At 43.1% G+C, this 21,095-nt stretch overlaps 1 protein-coding gene and 1 non-coding gene across 3 annotated transcripts in view; one reads left to right on the top strand and one right to left on the bottom strand.

Annotated features, from left to right (window-relative positions):
- Nucleotides 1-21,095, top strand: part of FBXW8 (F-box and WD repeat domain containing 8) — a 116,565-nt gene that overhangs the window by 72,614 nt on the left and 22,856 nt on the right. The gene's annotated exons all lie outside the window — the stretch shown is intronic.
- Nucleotides 17,491-17,563, bottom strand: TRNAV-CAC (transfer RNA valine (anticodon CAC)). Its single transcript has one exon. It is a non-coding gene; the product is annotated as a tRNA-Val (tRNA).

Raw genomic sequence — 21,095 nt, 5'->3', positions numbered from 1 at the left:
ACTGTTTGCTTTCTAATTTTTCATCCATCATGCTTTCAAGTTTCAGTTATCTCACTTATTTCTCGAGTTCTCAGTGTAGTGAGGTGATAGTTTATTTAACCCTAGCCTGGCTTAAATTTTTCATATTTTTAATAAACTTTTCATGTAACAGGTCCTATTTCTCTGACTTACCTGAGTGGATCTGTTTCTATAGTGATACAGTTGCAGTGGATATATTTGAGAAACCAGTTAAAGGGATAGCTCAGCACAAAATTAGACTGGGAGCATCCTTTAAGTGTTGATGTAAGTAGGCACTTTTTTGGATGCCTCTCAATATTTCCAACCCAATTAAAAAGCGTTAATTGTAAGAATTAGCTGATTCTTATGTTAATTTGATGAAAATTCATTTTTAAAAGTTTATAGTCCCTCTAATAACTTGTTAGCGGGTGGTTTTCATTGGTGTTTTAAAATGAAGCGTGGAAGTAAATTTGCTACAAGAATGTGTTTAAGTGCCTCTTTGAAATCTGACAGTAACATTTAGTCGTGCAGATATTCTGTGAGTAACACCTCCAGACCTTCACACACTGGTGTGGGTGGGTGGGTTGCTGTTAGTAGTGCTGGTGGTAACTCTGCATTGAGAAGCTTTTCCAACATGAACGCCACCCACTTGAACGTGAGGGAAGCCAACTTTAACTGTGAAACTTGCCTTATTTTTGCAGAGGTAGGACTTTCTGTCTGATTATGTTTAATGGATTTTCTGCTTCCTCAGAAAACCCAACATTTCTGTGTGAATTAAGCCATGTACTGGGTGGCTCTGTGAGACTTTAGTAGCATCCTGCCACCCCATAATGTACTGTCATAATTCTTAAGTCTTATGTGCAGGCTCTGTGTCACCTTGCTTGTGAGCTCCATGCTTTGGTCCTGTCGGTCTCCATCCGGCCTGGCAGCACGTTTTACTAGGTTGGTATGAGACTGGGAGCAGTAGAGTTTGCCTGGAGCTGTGTCCACGTGAGGGTTTGTGTCTGTGCCTCTAGGCCTGTATGTTTAGGATTCAGATGAAGCCTTTATGAGAACAGAGTCTGGTTTATCTTCCTTTGTACCTGCTACAGAACTGGGGGTTAGCTAGAGTCCACTGCTGGTTAACTGTGATAAAAGCAGACATGAAGTTCAAATGTTGGTAATAGAATTTTAGTCAGGAACTGAAATTTCCCTGACTTGTAGGAGTATTTCAGCAGTGTTACTTTTGTTTACTTGGAAAATGTCTTTATACCATATGATGATCCCATTAGCATTTTATAGACACCACAGCTGTCTGAGCATCAGTAATAATGGTTCAGACTCACCCATTCACATATCTCCTAGCCAGCCTGTCATGTATTTATCACAGAGAGTCACAGAGCACCAGTCGTGTCCTGGCATCAGAGCATTAAGACAACATCGTGCACAGATTCCAGCAGACGGGCATTTGTCAAGTAACTTAGCTCTGTTAGTAAACATACTTAGTTTTCTAAGGAAATGAAACCAAGTAACTTAGCAGAAGTTTATCCATTTAATCTTAAGAAAAGGCTTGTGAATATAGCTGGTTCAGTCATTTCCAGCTCTGGTAGGAAGGTTCAGAGAAAGTGTTAGTGCTCGGGTACATTAGGGGCCACGCTTGGGTTTGCCAGCGTGTTCTTTCTTTGGCCAAGTAAAGTTGTAGGGAAAAAAAGGCTATTATCTATTTGCACTCTTTCTTAAAAGAGCAGATCTTTAAACATCTTTAAAAAAAAAAAAAAGAAAGTATTTTTTTGACTAGGTAATGCATTCACCTGATTCAGAAATCAAAAGACACGAAAGGAAGGGTGTGCCGTGGGATGACTCCTTCCCACTCTTTTCAACCCGCCACCCAGCTTCTCTTCCTGGAGCAGCTAAATCAGTGTTGCCAGTGTCTTGCACATCCTGCCAGAGATGTTTTATGCATATGTAAGCAAATTGTCCATACATGCCCTCAATCCCCTCTTTCTAAAACATATAAATAGTAAAATACTCTATTTTTGTCCTGCCTCTTGCTTTTTTGTGCAACAGAATCTCTTAGAGATCATTTCATCATTTCTTATAACATAATAAAGAACTTCCTGGTAGGTTTTTTTATTTTTTGCAATTTTATGATATTGCACCTTGTAGTTGTACCTTAAGTAGTTCTGCGACCCCCTACCCGCCACTGATGGATGTTAGCTTGCTCCCAGTCTTCTGCCATTGTGAACAACACTTGGTCCACATGAACGTATTTGTAGGATTAGCTCCTCAAAGTAAAGACTTGCTGGGTCAGAGGGTGCTGTGCCTTCATGATTTTGATAGCTGTTGCCCTCTATAGTAGGTGTTCCTTGGAAAGTGGAGGATGGCAGTGCATCCCATTCTCCTAGCAGTTCCTTAACATCTTTCCTCTCACAGGCTTTACAGAAGGGTCACAACAAAATGAGGCCAGAAGGAATAAACAGAGCTCTGTCTGGTCCTGCCTTCATTTAAGTTATTTTGTAGCTCTCTGCTTTGAGGATGAATGACCTCATCTAGAATCACATGCTTCACCTAGAATCAGTGCAGTGGGACTGACAGCCTTATCAGACCACCGTTAGGGTGGACAGAGCTACAACACACACTGATATGTGCCCCTTCTTGGCTTGTTTGCTACCATTTGAGGGAGAGCCCATGGTTCTTTAAAGACAGTAGGCTCACCTGCCTCTTTTTTGTAAAATGAGGAGGGTTGGGCATGTGACTTTTGGTCTCCCATCCAGCACCCACGTTCCTTGATTCTTTTTATTCATTCATTTATTTATTTATTTATTGGCTGCGTTGGGTCTTCGTCGCTGTGTGCGAGCTTTCTCTAGTTAGGGTGAGCAGGGGCTACTCTTTGTTGTGGTGCACGGGCTTCTCATTGTCGTGGCTTCTCTTGCTGTGGAGCACGGGCTCTAGGCGCGTAGGCTTCAGTAGTTGTGGCACGTGGGCTCAGTAGTTGTGGCTTGCGGGCTCTAGAGCTCAGGCTCAGTAGTTGTGGCGCACGGGCTTAGTTGCTCCGTGGCATGTGGGATCTTCCTGGGCCAGGGCTCGAACCTGTGTCCCTTGCATTGGCAGGCAGATTCTTAACCACTGCGCCACCAGGGAAGCCCCCTTGATTCTTTAAGCAGTTAGGTGGTTTAAACTTTTTCCTTTACCTGTGGAGTCGTGTTGAGCTGGTCTGTCCTTGGAGGCTACTGGGGAGCTGAGGGTTTCTGAAGTGGGTTGAGGAACCTATTGCTCTCCTGTTACTTCTCTAATGGGATCTCCTAAGGGCCATGCTTATAGCTGGCAGGAATGATTGGGCAGGAAATTGTTTGGTACTTTTTCATCAATTCCTGTGTCTTTCTGGGCAAGGGGTATGTGGTGAGAAGGGCTGCTTGAAGGTCTTTTACTTTTAGATGAAAATGGACTCTTAAGTGTTGATGTTGCATTCTTGGGTTCTCACACTTCAGTGGCATAAATGATCTTAAAGGTAGTCGTTGCTAAGTGGCATATGATTGTAAAAGAAAACAAATGGAATAGCAGTTACTCTGGCTTCATCTCTTCATCATGTTGCAGGGCAAAGATCAGTGTCAGCTCTGTTAATGTGGCCCTTTGTGCCCAAATAGCCTTTTAAAATTTGCTTTTAGTCTCATACTTCCTGAATCTGTCAAAAATACTTCACCCATGAAAACGTTTTTATGATGCTAATCATCTTTATTAATTCTTTTGCTGCCTGAATTAAATTTTGCTCTCAGAGGTGGAGGGTTAGGAGATAGAATTGCCTCATTTAAGAGCATTATGTTGACGATGAGTCTCATGCCTCATAAAGGAAGAGAGAGACCCACTTACAGCTCTCAGCATCATTCTGTGTATTTGGACATACTTCCTAATTTAGTTCTGAAGTGCTTGGCATTCGGTGGCAGATTGTATTTAGCAGCACGCGGCGTGCATCCTAATCCGGGTGACGTGAGTGAAGTCATCCAGGAGGCTGGGGTGTGTTTGACAAGGACACTGGCTTGGCGCTGCTGCCGCAGCTTACATCACGCTGGAAAATAATTGCTAACGTCCCTTAGGATAATCATTCCCTGCACGCGGACGTGAAAAGACTCTGGATTGGTTACTGCACTCGTCACAAGTTGAAACACCTGTCTGGAAGAGCCTTTAGGATCAAAGGCTCATGGATTCTGGCACCATTCTCCATACCTACACCAGAATATGAAATCCATCTTTCCTTTTGTTCAAGGTTCCATTCCAGAGGAGAACTAAAAACTGTATTTTACAAGCAGGATGAATAATTTGAAATTGAAAGTTCACAGAGTAAATAAGTGTCTCATTTCCTCTTCACTTTCACCTTAAACCTTTAACATTTTTCATATTTATTTACTTTCTGCTTGGAAAAGTTTAAGAAAATAGCTCTTGGAGACCAGTTTTCTGGGTTGTTGAGTGATGTTGACTACCAAAGGGTCCACTTTTATTGCTAACGTTGCTGTCATTGTGAGCGACTGCTTACTGAACATGCACTATTTGCTGGATATCTGACCGTGCTGCAAACAGGGATGTCTCAAACGTGACATCCACGTCAGGGCTTACCTCCTCGTGGGCTTTAACAGCAGCTTAGTGATACAGAGGTGGTTTTCTCCATGTTGAGATGGACATGAGGCCGTAGGGAGACCTTCACAGTTAATTTGCTGAATTCCAAAGTACTGAAAAGTTATACAGGTTAATACGTAGATGAGGATTGAATATTCATATGCATTTTGTACATGTTTTAATATTAAAATGTATCAGTGGTAAGAGATTGGTTCAAGGTGGCGGAGTAGAAGGACGTGTGCTCACTCCCTCTTGGGAGAGCACTGGAATCACAACTAACTGCTCAAGAGTCATCGACAGGAAGACACTGGAACTCACCAAAAAGTTACCCCACATCCAAAGACAAAGGAGAAGCCGCAGTGAGATGGTAGGAGGGGCGCAATCACAGTAAAATCAAGTCCCATAACCGCTGGGTGGGTGACTCACAAACTGGAGAACACTTATACCACAGAAGTCCACCCACTGGAGTGAAGGTTCTGAGGCCCACGTCAGGCTTCCAAACCTGGGGGTCCGGCAACGGGAGGAGGAATTCCCAGAGAATCAGACTGTGAAGGCTAGCAGGATTTGATTGTAGGACTTCGACATGACTGGGGGAAACAGAGACTGCACTCTTGGAGAGCACACACAGAATCGTGTGTGTGTCAGAACCCAGGGGGAAGGAGCAGTGACCCCCATAGACCCACCTGCTGGTGTTGGAGGGTCTCCTGCGGAGGTGGGGGGCGGCTGTGGCTCACCATGGGGACAAGGACACTGGCAGCAGAAGTTCTGGGAAGTACTCCTTGCCATGAGCCCTCCTGGAGTCTGCCATTAACCCCACCAAAGAGCCTGTAGGCTCCATTGCTGGGTCATCTCAGGCCAAACAACCAGCAGGGAGGGAACTCAGCCCCACCCATCCGCAAACAATCAGATTAAAGTTTTACTGAGCTCTTCCCACCAGAGCAACACCCAGCTCTACCCCCCACCACTCTCTCCCATCTGGAAGCTTGCACAAGGTCTTAGAGAGCCTCATCCACCAGAGGGCAGACAGCAGGAGCAAGAAGAACTACAATCCTGAAGCCTGTGGAACGAAAACTGCATTCACAGAAAGATAGACAAGATGAAAAGGTAGAGGGCTATGTACCAGATGAAGGAACAAGATAAAAACCCAGAAAAACAACTAAATGAAGTGGAGATAGGCAACATTCCAGAAAAAGAAGTGAGAATAATGGTAGTGAAGATGATCCAGGACCTCGGAAAAAGAATGAAGGCAAAGATCAAGAAGATGCAAGAAATGTTTAACAAAGACCTAGAAGAATTAAAGAACAAACAAACAGAGATGAACACTACAATAATTGAAATGAAAAATACACTGGAAGGAATCAGTAGCAGAATAACTGAGGCAGAAGAATGGATAAGTGACCTGGAAGACAGAATGGTGAAATTCACTGCCGTGAAACAGAATAAAACGAAAAGAATGAAAAGACAGCCTTAGAGACCTCTCAGACAAAATTAAATACACCAACATTCGCATTATAGGGATTCCAGAAGGAGAAGAGAGAGAGAAAGAACTCGAGAAAGTATTTGAAGAGATTACAGTTGAAAACTTCCCTAACATGGGAAAGGAAATAGCCACCCAAGTCCAGGAAGCAAAACCCAAGGAGAAACACGCCAAGACACATAGTAATCAAATTGACAAAAATTAAAGCCAAAGAAAAATTATTAAAAGCAACAAGGGAAAAATGACAAATAACATACAAGGGAACTCCCATAAGGTTTAACAGCTGACTTCTCAGCAGAAACTCTACAAGCCAGAAGGGAGTGGCATGACATATTTAAAGTGATGAAAAGGAAGAAGCTACAACCAAGATTACTCCACCGGCAAGGATCTCATTCAGATTCGAGGGAGAAATCAAAAGCTTTACAGATAAGCAAAAACTAAGAGAATTCAGCACCACCAAACCAGCTCTACAACAAATGCTAAAGGAACTTCTCTATGTGGGAAACACAAGAGAAGAAAAAGACCTACAAAAACAAACCTAAAACAATTAAGAAAATGGTCATAGGAACATACATATCAATAATTACCTTAAATGTGAATGGATTAAATTCTCCAACCAAAAGACACAGGCTTGCTGAATGGATACAAAAACAAGACCCATATATATGCTGTCTACAAGAGACCCATTTCAGACCTAGGGACACATACAGACTGAAAGTGAGGGGATGGAAAAACATATTCCATGCAAATGGAAATCAAAAGAAAGCTGGAGTAGCAATACTCATATCAGATAAAATAGACTTTAAAATAAAGAATGTTTCAAGAGACAAGGAAGGACACTACATAATGATCAAGGGATCCATCCAAGAAGAAGATATAATAATTATAAATATAAATGCACCCAACATAGAAGCACCTCAATATATAAGGCAACTGCTAACAGCTAATAAAAGAGGAAATTGACAGTAGCACAATAATAGTGGGGGACTTTAACACCTCACTTACACCAATGGACAGATCATCCAGACAGAAAATTAATAAGGAAACACAAGCTTTAAATGACACAATAGACCAGATAGATTTAATTGGTATTTATAGGACATTCCATCTGAAGACAGCAGATTACACTTTATTCTCAAGTGCACACGGAACATTCTCCAGGATAGGTCACATCTTGGGTCACAAATCAAGCCTTGGTAAATTTAGGAAAATTGAAGTCATATCAAGCATCTTTTCTAACTACAATGCTATGAGATTAAAAATCAATTACAGGGGAAAAAAATGTAAAAAACACAAACACATGGAGGCTGAACAATATGTTACTGAATAACCAAGAGATCACTGAAGGAATCAAAGAGGAAATCAAAACATACCGAGAGGCAAATGACAACAAAAACACAATGATCCAAAACCTATGGGAGGCAGCAAAAGCAGTTCTAAGAGGGAAGTTTATGGCAACACAGTCCAACCTCAAGAAAGAAGAAAAATGTCAAACAATCTCCACTCACACCTAAAGGAACTAGAGAAAGAAGAACAAAGAAAACCCAAAGTTAGTAGGAGGAAAGAAATCATAAAGATCAGAGCAGAAATAAATGAAATAGAAACAAAGAAAACAATAGCAAAGGTCAATAAAACTAAAAGCTGGTTCTTTGAGAAGATAAACAAAATTGATAAACCATTAGCCAGACTCATCAAGAAAAAGACGGAGAGGACTCAAATCAATAAAATTAGAAATGAAAAAGAAGTTACAACAGACACTGCAGAAATACAAAGCATCCTAAGAGACGACTACAAGCAACTCTATGCCAATAAAATGGACAACCTGGAAGAAATGGACAAATTCTTAGAAAGGTATAACCTTCCAAGACTGAACCAGGAAGAAACAGAAAATATGAACAGACCAATCACAAGTAATGAAATTGAAACTGTGATTAAAAATCTTCCAGCAAACAAAAGTCCAGGACCAGATGGCTTCACAGGTGAATTCTATCAAACATTTAGAGAAGAGCTAACACCTGTCCTCCTCAAACTCTTCCAAAAAACTTCAGAGGAAGGAACACTCCCAAACCCATTCTATGAGGCCACCATCACCCTGATACCAAAACCAGACAAAGATACTACAAAAAGAGAAAATTACAGACCAATACCACCGATGAATATAGATGCAAAAATCCTCAACAAAATCCTAGCAAACCATATGATCATCTCAATAGATGCAGAAAACCTTTTGACAAAATTCAACACCCAGTTATGATAAAAACTCCAGAAAGTGAGTGTAGAGGGAACCTCCCCCAACATAATAAAGGCCATATATGACAAACCCACAGCAAACATCCTTCTCAATGGTGAAAAACTGAAAGCATTTCCTCTAAGATCAGGAATAAGACAAGGATGTGCACTCTGGCCACTGTTATTCAACATAGTTTTGTAAGTCCTAGCCATGGCAGTCAGAGAAGAAAAAGAAATAAGAGGAATACAAATTGGAAAAGAAGAAGTAAAACTGTCACTCTTTGCAGATGACATGATACTATACATAGAGAAGCCTAAAGATGCCACCAGAAAACTACTAGAGCTAATCAATGAATTTGGTAAAGTAGTAGGATACAAAATTGATGCACAGAAATCTCTTGCATTCCTATATACTAACAACGAAAGATCAGAAAGAGAAATTAAGGAAACAATCGCATTCGCCATTGCAACAAAAAGAATAAAATACCTAGGAATAAACCCACCTAAGGAGGTAAAAAGCCTGTTCTCAGAAAACTATAAGACACTGATGAAAGAAATCAAAGATGACACAAGCAGATGGAGAGATGTACCATGTTCTTGGATTGGAAGAATCAATATTGTGAAAATGACTATACTACCCAAAGCAATCTACAGATTCAATGCAATCCCTATCAAATTACCAGTGGCAGTTTTTACAGAACTAGAACAAAAAATCTTAAAATTTGTATGGAGACACAAAAGACCCCAAATAGCCAAAGCAGTCTTGAGGGAAAAAAAACGGAGCTGGAGGAATCAGACTCCCTGACTTTAGACTATACTACAAAGCTACAGTAATCAAGACAATATGGTCCTGGCACAAAAACAGAAACACAGATCAATGGAACAGGATAGAAAGCCCAGAGATAAACCCACACACCTATAGTCAACTAATCTATGACACAAAGGAGGCAAGGATATACAATGGAGAAAAGACAGTGTCTTCAGTAAGTGGTGCTGGGAAAACTGGACAGCTACATGTAAAAGAATGAAATTAGAACACTCCCTAACACCATACACAAAAATGAACTCAAAATGGATTAAAGACCTAAATGTAAGGCCAGACACTATCAAACTCTTAGAGGAAAACATAGGCAGAACTCTCCATGACATAAATCACAGCAAGATCCTTTTTGACCCACCTGCTAGAGAAATGGAAATAAAAACAAAAATAAACAAATGGGACCTAATGAAACTTAAAAGCTTTTGCACAGCAGAGGAAACTATAAACAAGATGAAAAGAGAACCCTCAGAATGGGAGAAAATGTTTGCAAACGAATCAATGGACAAAGGACTAATCTCCAAAATACACAAACAGCTCATGCAGCTCAATATTAAAAAAAGAAACAACCCAATGAAAAAATGGGCAGAAGACCTAAATAGACATTTCTTCAAAGAAGACATACAGATGGCCAAGAGGCACATTGAAAGCTGCTCAACATCACTAACTATTAGAGAAATGCAAATCAAAACTACAATGAGGTATCACCTCACACTGGTTAGAATGGGCATCTTCAGAAAATCTACAAACAAATGCTGGAGAGGGTGTGGAGAAAAGGGAACCCTCTTTCACTGTTAGTCGGAATGTAAATCGATAACAGCCACTATGGAGAACAGTATGGAGGTTCCTTAAAAAAGTAAAAATAGAAGGTACCATATGACCCAGCAGTCCCACTACTGGGCATATACCCAGAGAAAACCATAATTCAAAAAGACACATGCACCCCAATGTTCACTGCAGCAGTGTTTACAACAGCTAGGTCATGGAAGCAACCTATATGCCCATTGACAGACAAATAGATAAAGAAGATGTGGTACATATATACAATGGAATATTATTCAGCCATTAAAAGGAACGAAATTGGGTCATTTGTAGAGACATGGATGGACCTAGAGACTGTCATACAGACTGAAGTAAGTCAGAGAAACACACATGTCGTATATTAACGCATATATGTGGAATCTGGAAAAATGGTACAGATGAACCTGTTTGCAGGGCAGAAATAGAGACACAGATGTAGAGGACAAACGTATGGACACCAGGGAGGAAAGTGGAAGGGTGGTGGTGGTGGGATGATTTGGGAGATTGGGATTGACATGTATACACTGATGTGTATAAAATGGATGACTAATAAGAACCTGCTGTATAAAAGAAATAGAATGTATCAGTGATTGATAAATTGTTAGTGTATTGTTGATAATGAATAGTTTTCACATGTGAAAACCCTGAAATGCCTCCATAGAGCCCCAAGGGCTTCTCAAGATAACGTCTGTGACTTAGAGACCTTTGAGGACCCAACCACCTCTGATATTCTCTACAGCCATGATGGGTGATTCTGCGAAAACTATTTCTTAGAACGCTGCCACTTCTTGTAGAAGCTAAGAGTGCTTCAGGATCTCCAGCGATCCTGGGCTGCTCCTGGGAGGGAGCGATGGAAGTCATAGAAAGTGAATACAGGGAAAAGTATTTTCAGCTAAGTCGGGTAGTGGTATAACCACTGGGGACTTGGAGTCAGATAAACCTTAGGCAAGTTGCTTACGTGCCTCAGGCTTCCCATTTGGAAATGGGAGAATACCTGGGGAAAGGAGGTAATGTGCTTATGGCTGGTGCTCAGGACTTGTTAGGCGCCTCCTTCGCCTCCCCATCCCCACCAGCTTTGGGGTCAGGTCAGAGTTCATCAGGAAAGCCTGGGCAAGGGGGCAGTCCAGGCAGAGGCACCAGGCCTGGAGGAGGGTTTCTGGGGGGCCCGGAAGCAGTGCTGGGGTGGTCCAGGCGGGCTGGAGCACAGGTGCTGTGGGCTGGTGTGGGAGCTGTGCTAAAGCCATACCTGCTAGGAGTCATTTTCCTGAGAGTTGTTTTACAAGAATGCATTTAGAATAGGAAGGGCTGGGGGAATTCAACTTTTTGCAGGATGAATGCAGTTAAGTTAATGTGAATGCTGAGTCACTTCGTGTATGGTCACTTTGAGATGTGGAGCCTCATTGGAGAGGGCTGGCACTGTGTCTTAAGTATCTTTTGTCTTCGCTCACACTGGCGTAGTTTTTGTATATCATGACACGCGTATCATTTTCTAATTTCTAAAAACATTGATCAGAATTCTAGAAGCACTGAGCAAGTTTTTACAAGACCATTACATTGACATATATGATGATCATTTCCTTTTTTCTCATGGGTCTTTTTTAAAAATTTTTAATTAATTAATTAATTTTTGGCTGCATTGGGTCTTTGTTGCTGCACGCGGGCTTTCTCTAGTTGCGGTGAGCAGGGGCTACTCTTTGTTGCGGTGTGCAGGCTTCTCATTGCGGTGGGTTCTCTTGTTGCAGAGCATGGGCTCTAGGTGCGTGGGCTTCAGTAGTTGTGGCATGACAGCTCAGTAGTTGTGGCTCATGGGCTCTAGAGCGCAGGCTCAGTAGCTGTGGTGCCCAGGCTTAGTTGCTCCGTGGCAAGTGGGATCTTCCCAGATCAGGGCTTGAACCCATATCCCCTGAGTTGGCAGGTGGATTCTTAACCACCGTGCCACCAGGGAAGCCCTCATTTGTCTTTTGAATTAAGCTTAGAATTTTATATAGGGCCTAATTTTTCTAATGGCTTTCCTATTATTTATGTGGGATTTCCATCTGGGTTTATTTCACTGTTTGAATAGGTGGCTTTGGTTTCTTTGTGCCAGATGAGCAGCAACTAGTTCGTTAGGGTTAAAAAATCAGCTCGTTTTTCAGTTAATGAAGATCAGGGGGGCCTATTGGAAATGTTTACCTTTGTTCTATAATCAGTAACAGTAACACTGTAGAATAGGCTGCAGGCTTTCCATGTGTATATATCCAGACAGTTGAGACAGATGGTGTTTGATAGAGGGTAGAAGAGGGCACACAGAAAATGGCCTGAGTGGATTTGAATTTCACAGTATTTAAGATATTTTATTGTTTTCAAGTACACATAGCAGCTTAAACTAACAAAAATATTACAAAGTAGAGGGCTTTTGCTTTTTATTCAATACGTAGATGAATATGATTTTTTAATTTACCCGGCACTTCAGTCTATAAGGCACTGTGTTAGAGAGTGGGGTTTATAATTAACTTATCAACTATTGAGTTGCAGATGAGTTCTTCTAATGGACGCAAAGTTACTCTCTTAAGCATTCTCTCAGTGTGTTATTAATTTACAGGGTAAATCCAGTTTTGTAGCTGGTCAAAGGAAAACTCCAGTTCAGCCCACATTTGAACAATCACATTCCAGATTAAGGGACTCGGGAGGTTTTCAGTGGGTTACAGTGAGGCCAGGAATCATCTGAATGTGCCACGTGCAGGAAGCAGCTCTGCAGTGACCTGGGTTCTGACTGTCTCCTGCTGCAGGTGGTCCGTTGATATGGGACTGACCGACTGGACCAGGACCGAATTCAATACCCACATTTCTTTGGATCTTTCTAGGTTAGGACCTCTGGCCCAGGCTCTACCTGTTCCCCTGGGTGGCCTCCCTGGACTGAGGAGTTTCCTTAGGGTGTGAACTCCTATCTCATGTTCCACAATAAGTTTTAAAGCATATGTTGAAAATGACATGAGAATACTTCTTCCCCAGCTCCCCCCTTCACCTGCCCCTGCCCTTTCCCCACCTTTGGTCTCTTGTCCCACCTGTCAGTGTCCCTCCTCATGGTCCCTTTCAGATTTTGTCGGAGCAGTGGCTGCGTGCCAAGGACTGTGGGTGACTGGCTGGTGCGCACCTCCTGCCTGGCCTTCCAGACCCTGGAGAGTCAGCCTCCCACTCTCCACCCTGCACCTCCGAAAGGAGCCTGTGCAGTCCAGAATATGCCATGTTTATTCCCGACTAGCAACAGCATTCCCTCTTCCCCTCCTGTCTCTCCATGTCCTTTCAGGAAAGGTCCATCCAGGGTCCCACTTATCAGGAGAAGCCGTCCCAACTGTCGTGGCTTTCAGTGAGCACCTCCCTCCCCTTACGCTTACAGTACACGGGGTCCTCATCTCACATCGCCTTACTGGTACTGCCCAGCGCTCTTCTTAACCAGATTGCTGTCAGCTGGGAGGCAGGAAGTGAGCATTTAGAGCTGAGTACCACTGCTTTAATGTTTCCGATTCTTTTTTGGCTTGGGAGGCAGTCAGTGTTGGTGTAGTGCGGGGGTCCTCAAACACCAGGGAGTATCAGAAAAATACAGATCTTGGGCCTCCACCCCGAAGGCTTCTGACTTACCGAGTCTGGGTTGGGGCCTGAGGGTCTGTTTTGCCCAGTGCTGCCGATGCTGCTAGTCCAGAGCCGCACTCTGAGCACCTGGGGTAGTTGGAGGTCCACCCACCCAGCTTTGAATTCTGGTTCCAAACCTTCATTTCTGTGTAAGTGATTTGGCCTCTCTACACCTCTGCTTCCTCATATGTAAAGTGAGTAAAATCATGATAGCCACTGTATGGCATGGTGGGGATCAGGTGAGAGAACGCACAGTCGCAGTGTTTTGCACATGAGGACACTGTAAGTATTAGGCATTACTAACTAGTTTTGCCAGGACTCAGGAAAAGGCTTGTCATATGGTGGCAAACACTGACCTAGAAATGAGATTAGCTGGGCTCTGTCTAGTGCATCCTCAGCTGCTGTTGTTACCTGTGTAATTTGGGGCAAGTTATTTAAATAATTTTAAGCCTCAGTTTCTTTATGCATAAAATGTGCACGGTACTGTTTGTCTTCCTTTGCTGGTTGTGAGAATCAGATGGAATGATATTCTGAAAGGATTTGTGTGAAAGGAATACCATGATGATTATTAGCAGCTGATACTTACAGTGTGTACCTCGCGTGCAAGACGCTGCTGACCACGTTCGTGCCGGCACTGTCGCGTGCCACGCAGTACCATACAGTGAAAGGTTGTTATGCCCTTAAGCGTATGAAGGGGACTGGGGTGGACTGTGTGCCCTACACCAAAGGCCCCAATAGTTCACTGCAATTTTTCATGCTCCTGCATCAGCTGTCATTTGTCTCGGTGATCTGATTGTAGCCACATTCTGCCTGTCTACCCACTTCTAAGCCTTCGTCCAGTCTAACTTGGGGCCAAATGAGAAGTTGCCAGGCCGGTTGCAAACTGACGTGCAAGCACCGTAATATCCTGAATTGCGTATACAGTGTGAAGTCTACAGGCTCACGAGTGTTGTTACACAACCAGCTCTCACTTGCAATCTTCCCATGTAAAAAAATCATGTCCAGGTTGTCTTTAATTTTGAAGAATTCATTTCGTAGTTTGCAGCCTCAGTTTTCCTCCCTACATAACACAGATTTAATGATAACTTTCCTTCTCGTGGGGACTTTGGTCAGTTACATGTAGTTAATATTTGTGAAGTGCTCCGAAACTGTCCGTGCTTTTTATTATGATGAGGCCTGTTGGGAACCTGAAAGGAGTATGTGAGGCTTTTCAGCTTTGAGTTATATATTTGCATAATAATTATAATCTCTTCATTGTGCTAAACGCTCTGACAGCGAACGTTTCCTATTCATTTTATGTACCCCGTCAACCCGTTCTTTGTTAGTCGTACCTCTTATCCTTCTTCTAGTGCTAGGACAGAGACTGTCTGAAGAGATCCCTGAAGCAAAGCAGAGAACCATATTCTGGTCACTACCTTCCTTTATTATTTGCAGCACCTATGGATGTGGGGGGAGAGAGAGACTGGATCATATTGGCCTGCATTTTCACCCAAGTGCACTCTTGCTCTCTGGGTTCTTTTCAGGCTTAGGTCACAATAGGTGTTGGTTTGGCCTGCTCTGGTCCTTTGTAGACATCTGCCCACATCACAAAGCCCCATGTCTGGCACAGTCTGCGGTGATTGGCAGTGCCTTCCCGGGCAGAGTCCAGTCCTGGAACAGCAGGGGTTGCAGGTGCATTGGCACGTGGTGGTGGGCAGTGCACACGGGCCTGCCTACCCGATGCCTGGCGAGGCTCAGCAACACCGTCCCATCCCTGAAATATCCTGTCCTTGTGGGCTTGTCACTCTCATTAAAACTTAAACATGAAAGCAGCTCAGGCTGCTTCTCCCTTTGTGCCGCGTTTGAGGGTGGACTGTGCCAGAAGCATGTCATGGAAACTGTTGAGGGGCTGCTGTGTTGCAGGGAGCTGTGCTCCTGTCAGGGGTCCATTTCTTCAGCTCTGCATCTTGCTGTTTGCTGCTGCTAAAAGCACCTGAGAGGCAAGTTTTTGTTTGCCAGCAGAGTCACCTTTGGGATGGTGGTGAAAGTCATTTTCCACATGTTCACAGATATGCCGCGTTACCAAGCCTCTTGCGCTGACTTATCTCTGGCAAGGACTTACAAAATAGTCTCTCTGGCTGATTGTCAAAAATTACATCATATCAGAGTAAACTGCTTTTAAATCAGACATCCATTATTCATGTATATTAACTGCTTTTTTATTTTTTTATTGGCTGTCTTTTGTATGATTTACTCTTTTCTCACTAGCTCGCCTTCCCTCCCCAACTGTCTTTCTCATCGTTTTTTACAGTCTTAGCTCATCTTTGAATTTATAGAGACTGTTCACTTAGCTTTGTATGTGAACATCAATATGCAGACCCTGCATTTTTTGTAGTAAAATTTTTGAGCACGTTTTTGTGGGTCATATTTATGTTGGGTCAGAAGAGCAACTTGGGTCGTTCACATGAGTAAATTCTACCCCAAAGACTGAGAGGTCTTTTTCTTTTGTATCTTCTGTTTTTTTTTAATTGAGCATTACTAGTCTTGTACTTTAAGTTCTGTATGGAATAAAACTGTACCTCCCACTTATGAAACAGCTAAATACGCTGCTGTTGGTGGAAAGCAAATTGACTTAATGTGTTCATCTGTGGGGGTGCATATCTTTAATGTAAGGCTGGTGTGTCGTTCACCTGTAATCGACACAGGCAGAGGTGTGCAGCACTTATTCATTCTTTCAGCAAATAGATACCGAGTCCTTCCTTTGTGCCAATCACGGTACAGGTATCCAAGAAAGTATCTGTTCACTCCAAACCATGATGCTGGAGGTCCCCCGTGCACCTGGCATCTTTATGCTCCTGGTACTTTGCCCTGATGCATGGCACTTGACTGTTTGGAATAATAAGGACTAGATAGAGTTTATTCTATTTATTTAACCCCAGATCAGCATTGTTGTTGTGTATAGTCAACATTTGCATATATTCGTGCACATTTACCTGAATCTTCTCTCATTGTTCTTGCCAGCATTTCAGACCTTTTAGTCTGGAATGATTTTATATCTTCCAAAAGTATATTGTGTAGTGAGGGTCTCTTGGCCACAAGTGCTCTCTGCTCTCGGTATTTTTATCCCAAAACATCTTTATTTCATACTCATTCTTTTTTTTTTTTTTTTTTTTTTTTTTTTGCGGTATGCGGGCCTCTCACTGTTGTGGCCTCCCCCGTTGCGGAGCACAGGCTCCGGACGCGCAGGCTCCGGACGCGCAGGCTCAGCGGCCACGGCTCACGGGCCCAGCCGCTCCGCGGCACATGGGATCCTCCCAGACCGGGGCACGAACCCGCATCCCCTGCATCGGCAGGCGGACTCTCAACCACTTGCGCCACCAGGGAGGCCCCATACTCATTCTTGAAAGGTGGTTTTACTAGTCCTTTATCATTCCAGGATGACAGGTATTTTCTCTCAGACCTTTGAAGAGATGATTGGTTTGACTTCCACTGTTATTACTGAGAAGTTGTTTAACTGTTATTCCCATTAAGGACTTTTTCTCTTCTTTTGGCTGGTTTTTCCTTGTCTTTAAATTTCTGTGGTTTCACTCTGCTGTCTCTAGGTGTGGATTTAGTTTTATTTTCCCTGTTTGGGGTTCTCTTGCACTTCTTTCCTTTCAGTTGCAGAAAGTTCTCAGCCATTGCCGTGTTGAAATTTCCCCTCATTCTCTCTATTCCTTCTGTCTAGAACTCAGGTTAGATGTGTGTTAGACCAACTTGTTCTCCCTTCTGTGCTGTTTCTCACTCACTCATCTTTTCCATCTCCATCTCTCTCTGTTGCATCCTGAATAATTTCCTCATCTTTGTCTTCCAGTTCACAAATTCTCTCTTGGAATCCGTTTAACTCATCCATTGATTTTTTTTCCTTTGGTTGCGCTGGGTCTTAGTTGCAGCACGTGGGCTCCTTAGTTGCGGGACATGGGCTCCTTAGTTGCGGCATGCACGTGGGAGCTAGTTCCCTGACCAGGGATCGAACCAGGACCCCCTGCATTGTGAGTGCAGAGTCTTATCCACTACACCACCAGGGAATTCCCCTGGTTTTTTTTTTTTTAATTTCTAGAAATTCTATTTGTTTTGTTTTTCAAAGCTACTTAATCAGTTTTGCTGCTTTTGACCCCTCACCCTCTTTTATTTCTGTAAACATTTCCAGCATGCATATTTTTCTTCAACTGATAAAAATCTGATATCCTTGGAAGCCTGTTTTCTGTCTCTCACTTATGATGAGCTGTTTCTGTGTTGGGGAAAAAAATTTTTTTTAAATTGTGAGCTCATATTTGGCTGATCTTGATTTGGAGATCTCCTGTGGGGCCTGGGTTGAGAGGCTCTTCCTCCTGAGAAGATTCTGCCAGGTACCAGGAAGCATGTTACCAACATGAAAGTACTTCTATTACTAGACCTGGGTCTTCTGGCATTGCAGGCAGTGTAACTTCAAACTCCCAAACTCCTGCGTGAGGCTTGCAGGCCGAGGGCAAACATTTTCCATCCTGAGCTGAACCTGAGACAGGCAAGTTGCCACGTAGGCTCTCTTCACCAGTGGATAGATTTTTGTTCCTATCTTGCTTTTTGCTGAGTGTACATAGCTATCCAAGGGGTCCAGCTTTAGGCAGACTTATCAGTTCTGGTTCCACCTGGCACTGGCTGGAAACCTTGCCTCCTATTTCCCCAGTTTTCCAGGCTCCTGACACCAGCAGATGTCCCCAGAGCAGCCCCTGATGGGAGTGCTACTTCCCTTTCTGGTTGTAGTGCTCTCTTCATTTTTGCCTCCTCGGACTTTCTCGGGTTTCGTAGGAGTTAAACAGAATGTTTACAGGAATGTTTACTAGACTGAATCTTCAGTGTTCTAAACAGGATGGTTTTCCAGACATTCCAGACATTCACAGTATGCTGTGTTGTCAGAGGTGGAACCTTGGGCCTGGATATAGTTTGGGAGTTCTGGAATCTGGCGACTGTGGAGAGAGATCTGTGGAACCTTCTGTTTTGAGTACAAGGAAGTGGTTCCTTGGTACAAGCCAGCAGCAAGATTAGGCATCCAGAAATGGGGGAATGTGTTAAGCAAAACAAGGACTATCTGAGTACTTACTATGTACCAGACCATGGTAAGCCCTGGGTTTGCCTGATAAATATGTACCAGTCAGTTAATCTACAAGCACTTACTGAGTACCCAGCACGTGCTGGCCCTTAGTCAGTGCTGCAGGAATGAAAGATAGGATTGCTGCCCCAAGGAACTAGTCTAAGTCTAGGACAGTGTTTTACAGTATGTGGCATGGCGCTTGGTAACAGTGCCTCAGCTGGCCTGCTAAAATCACAGTCTCCTCGGTGACCCTCCTGCCCTCCAGCATTTGAGAACCATGGGTCTGGGGAAAAGTTGGAGGAAGCAAATGTACAGTTCAAGGTGGCACCTTGGGGACACCAGATGGGGAGCATAGATGGTGAGTACCTTCAGCGCTGACAAGAGGGAATAAACTCTGCTAAGGGCTCACAGAGAACACACAATAAGCTTAATTGGGATGGAAGAGGAGAGAACATGAGGATTATTTGCTTTACTCTCTAGAATTTGGCTTCTTATCATGACTTTACCCCCTCAGAAGGGCAAAATATATGTGGTAGTGATGGAGGTGGGTTGTTAGAGATCAGAAAAGAAAGTAGGTAGACTTTGTTATCTCCAGGAATTTCAGTCAAATCTTCCTCCCCGTGCCTTTTTTTAATCTTTTACTTCGCTGCAATCCAGCACAGCATCTCCTAACCTTTTCTCTCTCTGTCGCTTCCCTTTTTTTAGATGGTGGCAGACAAATTATCTTTAATTCACAACGCCTTTTAAAAAGCTATGGTCTTGTAAGGAAGCCTTCTGACCACTCCTCACCCCTTTGGAAAGGCAGTGCCTGGGGTCCTGAGGCGCTGAGCCTGGTGCTCAGGTTGACATTGTGGGTGGTGTAATGCCTTTGGCAGATGACACATAGGAGTGTGAGGAAGACTCACTATTTTGGTAAACTTAAAGAAAACACAAATGGAATTCCTTTTTTCAGTCATTAGCACACAGCCAAAAGTCTGGGACTGCAAGGCTCTGTAATCTCTTCATAGCTATTTCTGTATACAGTGATTCCTGTTTCATTATGAGGCTAACAGCAGTCCCAGATTTAGGAAATGTTTGTATTGCTAAATCTAGTTCTTACTGGGTGAAGGAGGAAGTTGGCCTGCCTTGAGCTCACCCCACTGCAGGGGCAGTAGCCATTTCTTATCCCTTTCCTCATGGTTTCGTTGGAAAGCCAGTCCTAGGCACACTAAATGGTCCGGGTCACACCTGAAAGGGGCGGGGCCTGCCTGCACCAGGGCGTTGCCGATGTTTCCCAGATGTCAGGCCTGTGGCCACCACCTCCATCCTGACTCTACACTGCTGCCCCTACTGTTACACCACCACCTGCTAGGACATGGCTGTAAGGTGGGTCTCCTTAGAGAGGCGAGCCCCACAGATGGCGGACCAGGACAGTTGGTGGCCGTGCACTAGCTGGTGAAGAGGTGGATTGTTTCAGCTGGCAGCCGGCCGAGGCTCCTGCACATCATCCACCCTCCCTGTTCATTCCAGTGCCTGCTGGACAGAGAAGAGGCATAAACATTTGTTTACTGGCTGTTGAAAGAATTACAGCATTATTTATTTTGTCTAAAAAATTAGAAACAACCCAAATATCCATCAATATGGAATCATATATCCATAGACAAGTTCTATGCAGCCTTTAAAAAGAACAAGATCTATGTATAGGTACTGATGAGGAAAGAACTCTCATGTTATTTAGTAGGAAAAACAAGTTGTAGAACGACAGTCCCATCGAGAGAAAAAAATAATTTTATACACAGAGAAAGAGTGTGCACGCAACAGACAAGACAGACATGTATATAGAAAAAGTCTAGCAGTACATAGCCCTCCACATCCACAGGTTGCGAATCCACGGATTCAACCAACCTCGGATCGAAAATATTCCCCCCCAAATTCTAGAAAGTTCCAAAAGTCAGAACTTGCTGAGCACCAGCAACTATTTACATAGCATTTACATCGTATTAGGTGTTGTAATTAATCTAGAAATGATTTAAAGTAGATGAGAAGATGTAGGTTATATGCAAATAGTACACCATTTTATATAAGGGACTTGAGCGTGGGCAGATTTTGGTATCCGAGGGGTCCCGGCACTAAACCCCCATGGATACCGAGGGACAACTGTATACACTAAACTGTTAAAGTGGTTATTTCTGAGAGATGGCTATCCAGAAGGTTACACAAAATATATTATGTTTGAAATCAGAAAAAAACAGATTCTTTAGAAATTTCAGAGAAATCTGAATAATTGACAAAAATGAAAGTTAGGATTCTAAGACTAGGATTTGTGAAAATACCTTAACATCTCTAAGAAGGAAAAAACAAAGTTCTTTTTAAACAATGCTTGCTTCCACCAGGTGCCCTCTAGATCTCCCTGGAAGCCAAAGAGAAAGGAGTAGACCCTGCAGTGTCCGAGACTACACACTGCATCTCCTGCAGTTACCTTTGTAAAATATACAACATGGTTCAGTCAT

This window comes from Mesoplodon densirostris, chromosome 15, assembly GCF_025265405.1.
Source record: "Mesoplodon densirostris isolate mMesDen1 chromosome 15, mMesDen1 primary haplotype, whole genome shotgun sequence".
Taxonomy (NCBI): Eukaryota; Metazoa; Chordata; class Mammalia; order Artiodactyla; family Ziphiidae; genus Mesoplodon; species Mesoplodon densirostris.
This window is presented reverse-complemented; position numbering and strand designations above follow the sequence as displayed.